The following is a 13,031-nucleotide window of genomic DNA, read 5'->3' as shown; positions in this document are numbered from 1 at the left end:
AGTCATAGTAATTTTAGTTTGTTTGTTGTTATTGATCCTTGACTTAATGTTGTAGTCATTTATATGTTGTTTTCCTGGCTCTGCTTGTTTCATTGGCATCGGTTTCTAGAAACCTTCCTCTTGACCTCTAATACTCATCATATTCATCATTTTTTATAACACATAGTCTGTTACATTCATGTACCAAACTTTGTTTAGACATTCCTCATTTGTAAAATAAGTTGAAGAAGGAAATGGCAAACCACTCCAGCATATTTGCCATGAAAACACTAAATGGAGTCATGAAGAGTTGGATAAGATTGAAAACTACTGAGCAACAAAAATTTGGAGCTTATCTTGTGGTCAAAAGGTGTGGACATTTGAGATGCTTTCCAGAAGAATTGGAGCAATTCTAGGCTCTGTCTTCAGGACATTAGTGTGCTTGTCTTTGTACAACATTGACTATTTCACTTCTTCTATCTACAGCTCCCTAGGACAGTGCCTAGTCTACTAGGTGTTTTATATGTGTTTGTTGATAAATGAGTTGAATATGATACTAATGATTATTGTATTTGACCAAAATTTTGTTGCCTCTCCATGTTGAATTCTGTAATTTTGCTTCTTCTCAAAATTGTGATATCCCATGTGATGTAGCCATATTGAGATCAGTGACAGAGTAACAGAGAATTGTCAAAAAACAAAGCATAATTTTCCAAGTGCAGTCCATCCCATTCTCTTACTCTAATTCAATTCTAGACCCAGTTCATTGTAGTACATGATAAATGTATTGATGGAATGGCTCAATGTCCAGCCAGTTACATGTCACAACATGGACAATGGATATCCATTTATTTCTTTCCTCTGGAGATGTCAGGCCAGGATATTTTGAGTGCTTATAGATCTCATTGAAAAAGATCTACAGCACCTGGTGGCTTTGATGTAACCAGCACAATAAGCATTTGAAGTACCTTACCAGTTTAAAGGGAATCTTGCTTTCTTTTGGACTTTATTACAGAATTACTGTGTTAGTCTTAATCTTTGTTCAGTATCTTCTGGTTTTATGCCTTGGTTGATTTTGGTAACCAGAAGATCATTGAACAGAATTATATCTCTGATTGGTTAAGAGAATGGAAACTTGTTTGAAGGAACTAGAACATTAAATTTGAAGAAGATAATAGCTAATAATAGCATGTATAAAGTAATTAATATTTCCAAAGCTCTTGCAAATATTATCTCATTTGATCCTCACAATTCCCCCTGGTGATAAGATTATGATAACTGCCTTCATGTCTTTGACAGGAGGGTTGTCATATGAAAGCAGGATTGATTTTTTCTTGACTCTGAAGGTAAAACCTAAGACAAATGGGTAGAAGCTGCATAGGAAGCTTTTGATTTGATATAAGGGAAAACTTCTTAACAGTTAGAACTGGCCAGATTTGGAATGGACTGCTAGAAGTAGGTTTTCCCTCACTTAATAGATAACTTCAATTTGAACCTTGATAACTACTTGTCAAACGACTATAGAAGGAAACAGGTTTGATTAGATGTCTTTTGAGCTCTCTTCTACCTCTGAGACTCTTTGGATTTGATACCACTTCTGACGTTATTGATCAGAGAGGGCAAAAAGACCTAAAAATATTAGAACTTCCCATTTCTAGGAAGGTTAGATCATCTTTGGGGGAATGTTATAATTGCTTATCATTTTTTATAGCTATTTGCTATCTCCTTGAGATATCTTGAGAATCAATCCTTAATGCTTTCAAAATCCTATTTCCTCCATTATTAGTTTCTTCTGCATGTATTTGGTCTGATCAATTCTTTATTGACATTTCTGCTTGTGTCACATTGAAGTGTGAGAAACAAAATATTCTTATTCCATTGTCACCTCTGACAAAAAGGGTATTATAGAAATACTGGCATATTTCCCATTCCTTCCAGATTTGATTATATGTGCTCTTAGGATGGTCCTGCTACATTGCGTCTTATACCAAGTTTTGTGTATCTTTCTTTTCACTTCCTTAGCCTTTTGCCATTTTGTGAGGTAATAGTTTGCATCATGTCTTACATGTGATTTTATATTTGACAAAAAAAAAGGTACTACCTTTTGTCATTGTATCTTTCCACTTGATGCATTTGCATTTTCTGGCAGAAGTGATTTCTGGGCCTTTATATTGTGAAGATTGTGACTCTTCTAAGCTACAGGAAATGTGATAGAGGCAAGTTTTCCTTTGACCATTTCCCTTTTAAAAAAAACAAAAACAATAGTTTCCTTATTGCTTTTATTTTAAATGTTTTTATTAATGTTTTTTGATTTTTTTTTCTTTTTTAAGTCAAAAAAAGGAAAGAAATCAGCAAAACTGGTTAGTCAAAAAAGCCTGAAGATATGTGCAGTATACATTTATGAATGTCTTTTCTCTGCAGAGGAATGTGGTAGAAATGTCTTCTCTCATTCTTTCAAGCCATACTTTTTGATAATTTTGCAGCATTTATTTCTGATTTTTTTTTGGTGGTTCTTTCCATTTATTTTGTTGTAGTTCAATGTGTATATTGTTTTCTTAGCTCTGCTTATTTATTTCAGCCTACATCAGTTTATGTAGAGCTATCTATCGATGCTTCTCTATATTCATCACATTTATCATTTCTGATGAGACAGCAACAGCATATTGGCATTCATATACTACAATGTGTTTAGCTATTCCCCAATTGATGGTTTTTTTTGGTTGTTGTTGCTGTTGTCTATTCCTTGCTATCACAAAAAATGCTGCTATAAATATTTCATTATATATAGGAGAATAAACTTAGTCTCAGTCAAAGAGTATGGGCATTTTAGTCACTTCATTTGCATAATTCCAAATTGCTTGTCCAGAATGCATGTCCTGATTCATGGCTTCATCAACAATATAACAAGAAACCTTTTTTCCTCCAACCCCTCTAACACTGCTGTTTCCATATTTGTTATTTTTGCCTATATATGTTATTTTAATTTATATTGCTTTTATTATTAATGAGTTGGATCATTCTTGCATATGCTTATTATAATTTCTTTATTATTGTTAATAATATGGTATATTTTATTTTTCCCCTTATTTTTTCTCAGTTACTCAATTTAATTGAATTTAATTATCAATTAAATGAATTTTAACTTTGGTTTTTTAAAATTTTGAATTGCAAATTCTTCCTTCCCTTTCCTCTCTTTGAAAAGGCAACTAATTTGATATAGATTATGCATGTGAAGTCAAGCAAAACATTGGCTATTTTGCAAAGGGGGTGAGGAGGGAGGGAAAAGGGAGTAAGGGATTGAGGGAGGGAGAGGACTAAGAGAGAGAGAGAGAGAGAGAGAGAGAGAGAGAGAGAGAGAGAAAATGTGCTTTGGATAGTTAGGATTTTTCATCATAAGTCCCTCAAAGTTGTATTGGATTATTGTATTGCTCAGAATTGCTATATCATTTACAGTTGAACATGGCGCAATATTGCTGTTAACATACAATGTTCTCCTGGTTCTGCTTACTTCATTTTGTATCAGTTCATATAACCATCATGCCATAGGTAGGGAGAGTTTTATCTCTATTTTTATCTGTCTTTATGCTTTTAATTTCTTTCTTTTACCTGTTGCTTTTAAATAAAGTGGGATCCTTGCTTTTGTCATGTTTATTGGAGAGATTCTAGAGCAGGAGTCCTCAAAGGACGGCCTGGCCGGGCCAGATGTGGCAGCTGAGGATGTTTATCCCTCTCACCCAGGGCTATGAAGTTTCTTTATTTAAAGGCCCACAAAACAAAGTTTTTGTTTTTACTATAGTCTGGCCCTCCAACAATCTGAGGGACAGTGAACTGGCCCCCTATTTAAAAAGTTTGAGGACCCCTGTTCTAGAGGATTTACATTGTATCAGATATTGGAGTTTGATTTTTAAATAGATACTTTTTATATTATTTATAAAAGCATCTCTCTTTGCTTTGTTATAGGATCCTATACTTCGTTATAGGATTTATAACATAAATGGGTATTAGACTTTTACGAAAGGCTTTTTCTGCATCAATTGAGATAGTTGTGGAGTTTGAGGTGTTTTTATTTTTATTATGATTAATTATGTTGATTGCTTTTCTAACGTTGAACTCCCTTTGCATTTCTGGTGTACCAGCTTGGTCACACAATAGATGATTTCTTGAGTGAATTAATGTGGTGTGTTTTTTGCTGAAGCAATTGGGGATAAGTGCCCAGGTTTTTCCCCTCTAGCAATTCCTTTGGATCTAGTTCTATTTTCTTTTCTGAGATTGGATTTTTTTTTTTAAGATCTCTATTTAGTTTTCTGTTTGTTTGGGTATTTGAGATTTGTGAAAGGATTCTTCTCTTTCTTTTGTATTCTCAGTTTTACTAGCATAGAATTGTAGAGTAGGTTTTGATAATTCTTGTTCTGATCTTTTTGTGATTTTTACCTTGTTTGCTGTTTTGTTAATTTGGTTTTCTTCCTTTTTCTTTTTTAATTATATTGACTAAAAGCTTTTTAAATTTTGTCTTTTCAAAGAATCAGCTTTTAGTTTTATTTCTCATTTCCAGGTTATCTCTAATTTTTGACATGTCTTTAGTGCTTATTTTAGATGTATTTGTTAACTTTCTAATTTTTAAAATGCATATTCATTTTATTAATCTTCTCTTTTTCTATTTTGTTAATGTATGTTTGTAGGGATATAATTTTTCCCCTGAGGACTGCTTTAGCTGCATCCCAGAAATTTTGGTATGTTTTTTTCATCATTATTATTTTTTTCCACCAAATTATTAATTGTTTCTATAGTTTTTTTTTTTTTTTTTTTGCCCACTCATTATTCAAGATTTCATTGTTAAGGTTTCATTTGGATCTGTCCTGTTTGTTTTTTCTGAACTGATTACTAGTTTTGTTATATAATTATCTGTAAAGGACATACTATTTCTTTCTTTTAAATTTTATTTCTCCTCTTCTTAAATATATTTTGCAATATATTTTGTGACCTAGTATGTGTTCAGTTTTTGTTAAAGTTTCATGTTGTGCTAGAAATATATGTAGTCCTTTGTGGTCCAACTTAAAAAGTCTTTCATCTCTTGGTTTTGCAACAGTTTGTTCAGTTCTGTATTATTCCTTTTTGTTTGTCTTTTTGATAGATTTATATAAATCTCCTGTCATTAAATATTTGGAAGGTACCTGGTTTACATTCCTTCTAAACAGCTTCTTATATTATATTATTGTTTTATAGATATGGCACTACATATATATGTATATATATAAAGTGTCAGTTCTTGCTTGTGATCGAGGGAAATTATCTTGTGGTTGAAATTTTCCTATGCCTCTGATTATGAGGTTCATTATTAATCTTGGCCCTTCCCATTGCCATTTTTATCCTATTTATTTTGATATCTTCCTGGGTGTATTGCCTGCCCTCCCTCTGGATGTAATTTGCCCCTAGGAGCTTTTATTCCCCTGTGGTCTCCCTAAGCACCAAATTCCTACAGTTTCTATTCATTATAAAGTTTGGATCTCCTTTCATAAAGTACCTTTCTTTAATGGGAACATGTATCAGTAATACCCTGCCCTATCAGTGAAACAAGACTTCCCTATTTATTTCATCCTGTTTTAATCTCTCCCCATGCTTCCTTATTCTCCTATAGGCTTCTTCTTGGAGACTACAGAACTTCTTATAATTGACTTGCTTAAGGCACATTACATATATATTTGTTTTATTTATCTTCTTTCTCCCTTCTTATATGAGTACATCTATTCTGCAGTTTATTCGCTCATGCACAAATATTAATTGACTTATAGGAGAGTGTAGGCCTGTTTCTACATAACATTTCTATTCGGTTTGCTTCTGTACTTTTAGAATCCTTCTATACTTTTGGAAAGAATCCTTGTGTACTTTTAGAAAGAAATCTCTTCATTCCTCTGTTGTTAATTTGTTATTGTTGTCCTTGTTTACTATATATTTGTCATCTTGGGTTGTTGAAAAGCCAAAAGAAAATTTGTTCAGGTCTGAATTTCTTTCTAAAAATGCTTCAGTTGCATCTCTATCTCTGTCTCTCATTTTACTGAATGCCCCATCTTTTTTCACTAACAGACTCAGATTTTCAAAAAAAGTATGTTTCCTTGGGTTCCATCTTGAGCTCCTTTGCTCTTCAAAACACATTATTTTATTTTCTTCTGTGAGTTCTAGTGAGTGCAGAATAATCTTGTGTTATTTTAATTCCTTTTTCTTTATATTTGAAACTTCTGATCACTTGGAGATCTTGTTATTTATCAGTAGAAATATTAAAAATTTAACTACTATATCATCTCTTGGAGTATGCAACATAGGGTTTGTTTTTGTTTTTTATTTTTCTGGCGGCAATCTGTAGATTCTTTCAATTGGTACTTTGCTTTCTGTATTCAGAAAATTGGGGCAATTTTCTTGTATTATTTCTTGAATTATGGTGTCAAAGTTTTTTGACTATCATAGGTTTATAATCCTTAATTGCCTTTCTACGTCCTATCTGCAGGAATGCTAATTAATCAGTCATCTGGCATTTATTAAGCACCTACTTTGTGTCAGGAATTATGCTTAACTCTGAGTGTACAAAGAAAGGCAAAAAATAGTCCTATCTCTGAAGGAGCTCATAATCCATCAGAGAAATAAGATGCAAACGACTATGAACATATGAGATACTTATTGGAGAAAATCAACAGGGAAGGCACTAACATTAAGCAGAGAAAGGCTTATTGCAGAAGACTGGAATTTAACTGACACTTGAAGGAAGCCAGGAAATCCAGGAGATAGAGTTGAGTGGGGAGAAAGTTCTAACCGTGGGGTACAGCTCAGAATTGGGAAGGTCATGTGTAAGGGACAGCAGGGAGACCAATGTGATTGTCAACAGGTACTAAGAGGTCAAGAAGGATAAGGGCGGGATTGATATGTTTTGCTTCTATGGCGATCTTATTTCCCTTTTATGTTTTTTTTTTTTTTTGCTTTTCTTCTTCCATGTATTTACATTCCCATTCAGTTATTTCCTCTTTTGTTTCTCTGGTAACACTTCCCTTTGTGGCTTCAAGTTTTTCTGTTTTGCTCATAATTTTTGTTATACATGCCATATATTCTGCTTTTACAATACTGATTTCTCTTTTAAACATTCAGGGACATCCTGCTGTTAGTTTCCATTTCCAATGGGAATCCAGAGGTTCCTTTTGTTGTTGTTGTTTTTTAAAGATAATAAGGGGGAGAAGTGGGGGAACAATGGGGGGGTGTCATGATTGGATCTGAGCCTTAGGAAAATCACTTTAGTGGCTGCATGAATGATGGATTGGAATCTATTCAGAGATATTTGTTTTCTTCATTGATCTAGATGCCATGTTCCAGAAGACTTATCTGCTTATGCTTACTCTCTTTTTGCTAACTAATTCCTTCCCTTTTGATTACAGTTATCCTACAGGATTCTCTTCTGGACTCGCTTTTCTTTTTGTACTTCTTCATGCTTAATGATCTCGTCAAATATGGACTTAATTACCATTCTTATACTGATAAAGTGTAAAGTGATGCAGGCCTTATATTTAAACTATTATAATATCCTGCTGGTGGGTCTTTCTGCTTCAAATCTCTTCCCCATTCCAATCCATTCTCTCTTCATTAAAATTCAGTACTTCCCTATTGCCTTCTCTCCCTCTCTCCATGAAATACAAAATCCTTTTTGGCATTCGAAGACCCTTCATAACTTATCCTTCTACTTTTCCAGTCTTCCTTAATACCTTACTTTTCAACACATCTTCTTTGATCCAGTGATACTAACCTCCTGGCTTTTCTAAATGCAAGACATCAGGCATTTTCTCTGGCTTACCTCCATGCTTTGAATGGCCATTTATATTTGTCTGCTAACTTCCCTGGCTTCTTATAAGTCTCATCTGAGGTTTCATTTTCCATAGGAAGCCTTTCCTCTTAATTTTAGTGCTTTCTCTATTTTAATTATTTCTGATTTATCCTGTATATAGCTTGTTTGCACATATTTTTTGCTTGTCTCCCCCATTAGACTGTGAACTCCTCTGTTTTTGGCCTCTTTTTGTATCCCTGGTGTTTAGCATAGTGCTTGACATATAGTAGGTGTTTAATAAGTGTTAATTGGTGTTTCCATGCTGCTGTCCTAGCCAGAATAAAAATCTGCCATTTGGGACTTTCTGCAGCATGGGGAGGAGTGCTAGATGGTCTAGATGTTAATTCTGTTGTAAGCTTATGAGTAGGTTTGTTTGGCCCATGTCATAGCAAAGTGAGAGATGGGGGAGAAGGCTAAGTGAGTACATTAGGTTCAGAGCCTTTTCTGCTTTTAGTTCATTGAGTCTTTACTATGTTAAGATTCTTAGTGTCCCAGACCATGAAGATAGATGAAATTGTTCTATTTCTTATGCATAATTCCTCCTTTAGAGATGTTTGAGAGGCCCTGAGAAATATATGAAATGTCTTATTGCATTAGGCTTGTAACCCAGCAGTCCCTTACCTCTAATTTCTCAATCCAAAAAAATATTTTCCAGTTTTTAAAAATTGTCACCCCTGTAACCAGTTTCCCAAGGAAGCATCCAAGTTCGGATGTAGAAGTTGATTTGGTTTTAAGGGTCATGCCAGATTCGTTAGATAATTGCATTTTCTTCTCCAATAAATATTGGCTCATAATCCACATTCATTATTGTGGTCGCTAATTCACAGTCATCCTATTGGTAGCCTACAATCCTGTCATTCTCATGGAGGGCCATAAACTGTATCATCCTTATGGTGCTCCATAAGCTGTAGTCGTCCTCTTCATGATGGCTCTTTAAGGCTTATGCTCATCATGAGTACTATAAGGCAAAGAAACCAAGTATCCTGTGTAATGATATGGCCTTGGGCACAGAAATTAAACCAACTCTGCTGCATATTTAGGGCAAATCTATTAACTATCCTTCCTCCTATTTGCCTTCAACAGCTGCAACTTCTTAATCTAATGGTTTCATTTCTGGTGAGACTACCAGTCTGAAAATAATTTACTTACTCTAGTATGTCAATTCAGTGATCATTGGATAAAAATTTGGTGTTTAGAGTGCCAGCATTGGATAAAAATCTAACATATAGAGAACTAGCATTATTTTAATGTTTATTGATAATCTGAAAATATATTCTTGTACCACCTTCTGCCTCCCTTTCTGCTTTGCTGACTGCAGAAGCTCACGACTGAGCTCTCATTTAATTTTTTTATTTTCATTATCAGAGGATTGGCCATACTTCTGATATTGAGTCTCCCTATTCTGGGACAACAGACCCACATTGAACCTGGAATTTGAAGCAAAGCCTGCTTAGCTTGAAAGAATGTATCAGGTTTTTAATTTCCCCAAGCTCACTATTGAGAGTTAAGGGTCACTTTCATATACTAATGAGAAAGTGGAACAGGACTTTTGTGGAGAGCTTAGCTATATCTGTTTCAGATATTTTGCCATTATTAGTCCTATTTACAGAATATCCACGTGGACTTATTGCTTTGGTGATCAGGCCTATAAGAGTTAGGCTTTTTAGAACTTGCCAGTTAAGATTAACAAGAATGGAGGTTATACCAGCTTCCAGACTTGGATCCCAGGTCTCAGAGTGAACTTCTCTTCATTTTCTCTCTACAGATTGCAACCCATTCATGCCATCTTTTCCACTGTGATGTTGACTGTGCCCTTTTCTAAATCTGCCACAGACAAACTGTCAGATTTGAAACCTTCATCTATGTCTTGGAATATTTTGTAGATAGCATGACAGATATGGTCCCCCGCTTGATCTTCTATAGCCTTCCCAGTCCACCTTCTTTCATGGCCAGTCAACTAATAAATTATAATAAAACCCAAGATCAAGAGAAATAATTATGTACAGAAAGTATGGTATAAATGAAAATTACTCATTTGTACTTATAGATTTCTACTGAGAAGAATGGGGGTAAAAATCAGTTGTTAATTAGATTAGCACTGTCTGTCAGATGAAATACTTGATTACCCCTTAATAATTTCAAATGTTAAAAATTTCAGTGTTATCCATTATAATTTGGAAGAAACAAAGGAGTGCCTATTGTATTTGGTTTGTTGTGTGAATTTGAATTAGAAGAGACAATTTAGATTGTAGGCATTTTCCCCCCTTTACCTATAATTTAGTTCTTATAGGGACTTCTTGATATGGAAACTTTCTCCACTGAGACTGATTGCCATTTGATCTGTAGTGTTTTCATTTTTAAGGGATCATGTGGTCAAGGCTAAGTGACTTTCTTAACGTGGACAGGATGTGTCAGTGGCAGGATTCTGAGCTTTTTTTTTTTTTTTTGCTTTTTCTTTTTTTCTTTTGCTAAGGCAATTGGGGTCAAGTGATTTGCCCAGGGTCACACAGCTAGGAAGTGTTAAGTGTCTGAAGCCAGATTAAAATTCAGGTCCTCTTGATTTCAGGGCTGGTGGTCTGTCCACTGCTCTATCCACCTAGTTGCCCCTGGAGCTAATTTTTTCTTGCTAAGCTCAGGAGTTCATAGCTATTTGTAGGTGGAAAAAATTCTTTCCTCCAAACAGCTCTGTATCATTTGTTTAGATTTCCTTGTCCTCATTTTGCAAATAAGGAACCTTTGACTCTGGGAATAAAACATCTCACCTGAACTCATAGACTAGAACCAGGAGAGAGTTGAGCTCTAGTTCAGAGTTTCAGGGGAAGGATCAGAAGAAGGTTTTTCATGTAGGCTTTAAAGGATTTCATCTTAAAGCTCTGTGTTTATTAGAGAAGAAAGCTGACACCATGTTAATTGGAATATACATATTAAAAATATCATGGAGAAAAGTGTCATTGTGCCCACACAGTAACTAATTTCCCAGTGTTCCTAATGTGTTCTTTTAATTAAAGTTTCTTAACCACAAGAAAGAACCTATTTTCTGGATTTATGACTTGCAGAATTCATTTGTTGTGGCACAGGAAGAAAAAAAACAAGAAAAGGAAGTGGTGTTTGCTATGGGCAGTGCTGCATTGGATGGATAAAGTTGGGCTTTTTTCACTTTTCCAATTTCAGACAAAGCACTAAAAAAAATTTCAGTGCTAGACTATTAATAAAAAGTTATAATTTAAGTCCTGGCAGGTTCTGAGCTGTAATGCTGTGAATAATCAGCATTATTTCTCACCCGAGTAAGTATAGAAGATCCTAAATGAGCTCCAGTACTCTGAAGATCATGGTCTTGCCAATGTATGCAGGGAGATTAAAGTTAATTTTATGGTCTTCAAATTAGAAAACTCATCTTTTTCTTAATAATAGCTTATGTCAATGACCCAAAAGAAGTTATCTAATGGAATTTCATAAATCTTGCAGGTACAAATTTATTCTGAGATATAGCTGAGGAAATATTACATTATTTAGTACAATGATGAAGATCTTTCTGGCTCATTTTCTGTTCAGAACTCACTGGATTATATGATGTACATAGAATCGCATAATGATGAGGGTGTTAGGCCTAGAGTCAAATTCAAATCTTGCTTCTGAAATCTTAAAGGACCATACAAATGTCCTTGGCCAGTACTACTACCACTACAACAAAATGAATATCAAATAGTTTAACATGTATAAAATCTACTCAAGTCTTATCCTAGTGATATCATAGTACAGATCCAAAGTTCTTGGCCACTATGCCCAAGGCCCAGCCCACTTAAGTTCAGAAAGCCTCATCTTTTGGTTTGCCCATTGTACTTCCTGAGCATACTTCAAGAAGTTGTGTGGGGTTTGGGGCCTGTCAAGGTAGTGTGTGTGTGTGTGTGTGTGTGTGTGTGTGTGTGTGTGTGTGTACAAAATCATGGTGCCTTCCATCCAGTTCATCCAGCAGCCTTACCATGTGCCAGACCACGCAGTAGTGTGACATCATAGAGAAAAGATTTGGATCTGGCTATATGACCCTGGGTAAGTCCCTTAACCTGTGTCACCTTTCAGCTCAATAAGAATGCAGGTTACACAGCATTTGTTGATCTCCTTTAATAGAGGAAATTCATTCACGGGCACTTGCCCTCTGTCAGTGAAATCAGACCAAAAAAAATTGAAGTCATGTGCCAGGTCCTGGGGTTACAAAACCTCCAGTGCCTGTCTTCAAGCATCTTGAATTCCACGGGAGAGAAAATGCTGTGTACCTAGACACGGTGATTTCAGTGTTGGGAAGAATAATAAAACATGTAAAAATCTGAAGGACTTCATGCAGCAGATGGTTCTGGAGCTGAGCCCAGAGGGGACTGCAGGTTTCAAGAGAGGGGCGCAGTCCACACCTGGAAGAAGAATAGAATGGAGTCATGTTGTGAAGGGTTTTAAATATCTAACAAAGGAATATGTATTTTATCTTAGACACAGGAAGCATCTGAAGCAGGAGGATAACATGGTCATCTTTCGGCTTAAGAAATATTCATCTGCCAACTCTGTTGGGGGATGAATTGGAGAGGGAAAAAAATGGATTTAGAGAAATGGAGGAAGGGGTTATTATGATAGCCCAGGAGAGAAATGCTGAAATCCTGTGTTAGGCCACTGGCTTTGCAGATGGAGAGAAACAGACAGATGTGAGGGACATTGGGAAGAGAGAATTGATAAGACATGGCCACAGATTGGATGTGTGAGGAAAGGGGCATTGAAGAGTATAATATGGCTCTGAGAATTCAGGCCTGGGGAATGCAAGAAAGATGGTATCCTTTGTAATAGCGAGGTTATTAAGAATGGAATGGAATAGGGAAGTTGGGGAATGTTATTTGATATGTCTTTGTGATTTCCAGATGGAGACATTCAATGAGCACTTTGCAATGCAATCTTATAGTTCAGTAGAAAAATGAGGGATGAGCTGCATTTGTAGGATTATTGGAGTCAAATAGAAACACTGACTATATACATCAATCTCTTAGGGTTTTACCTGAAACATTTTTGATAACAAGTAGCATTTATTTTAGTTTTAGTTTTAGTTTTGGCTACTTTTAAAATTCCTCTTGTGGAAAAACTGTTAAAGGAACACAAAAGAAAAATTCTGGGATTCAGTAGACTTGGGATAGAAAATGCTATCTGCATCCAGAAAAAG

The 13,031-nt window shown here is 35.2% G+C and overlaps 1 protein-coding gene across 8 annotated transcripts in view; it reads left to right on the top strand.

Moving 5' to 3' along the window:
• HECTD4 (HECT domain E3 ubiquitin protein ligase 4) overlaps window positions 1-13,031 on the top strand; it is a 178,256-nt gene that overhangs the window by 74,186 nt on the left and 91,039 nt on the right. The gene's annotated exons all lie outside the window — the stretch shown is intronic.

Source organism: Antechinus flavipes, chromosome 1, assembly GCF_016432865.1.
Source record: "Antechinus flavipes isolate AdamAnt ecotype Samford, QLD, Australia chromosome 1, AdamAnt_v2, whole genome shotgun sequence".
In the NCBI taxonomy this organism is placed as follows: domain Eukaryota; kingdom Metazoa; phylum Chordata; class Mammalia; order Dasyuromorphia; family Dasyuridae; genus Antechinus; species Antechinus flavipes.
Note: the sequence above shows the minus strand (reverse complement) of the source record. Positions and strands in the feature narration are given on the sequence as shown.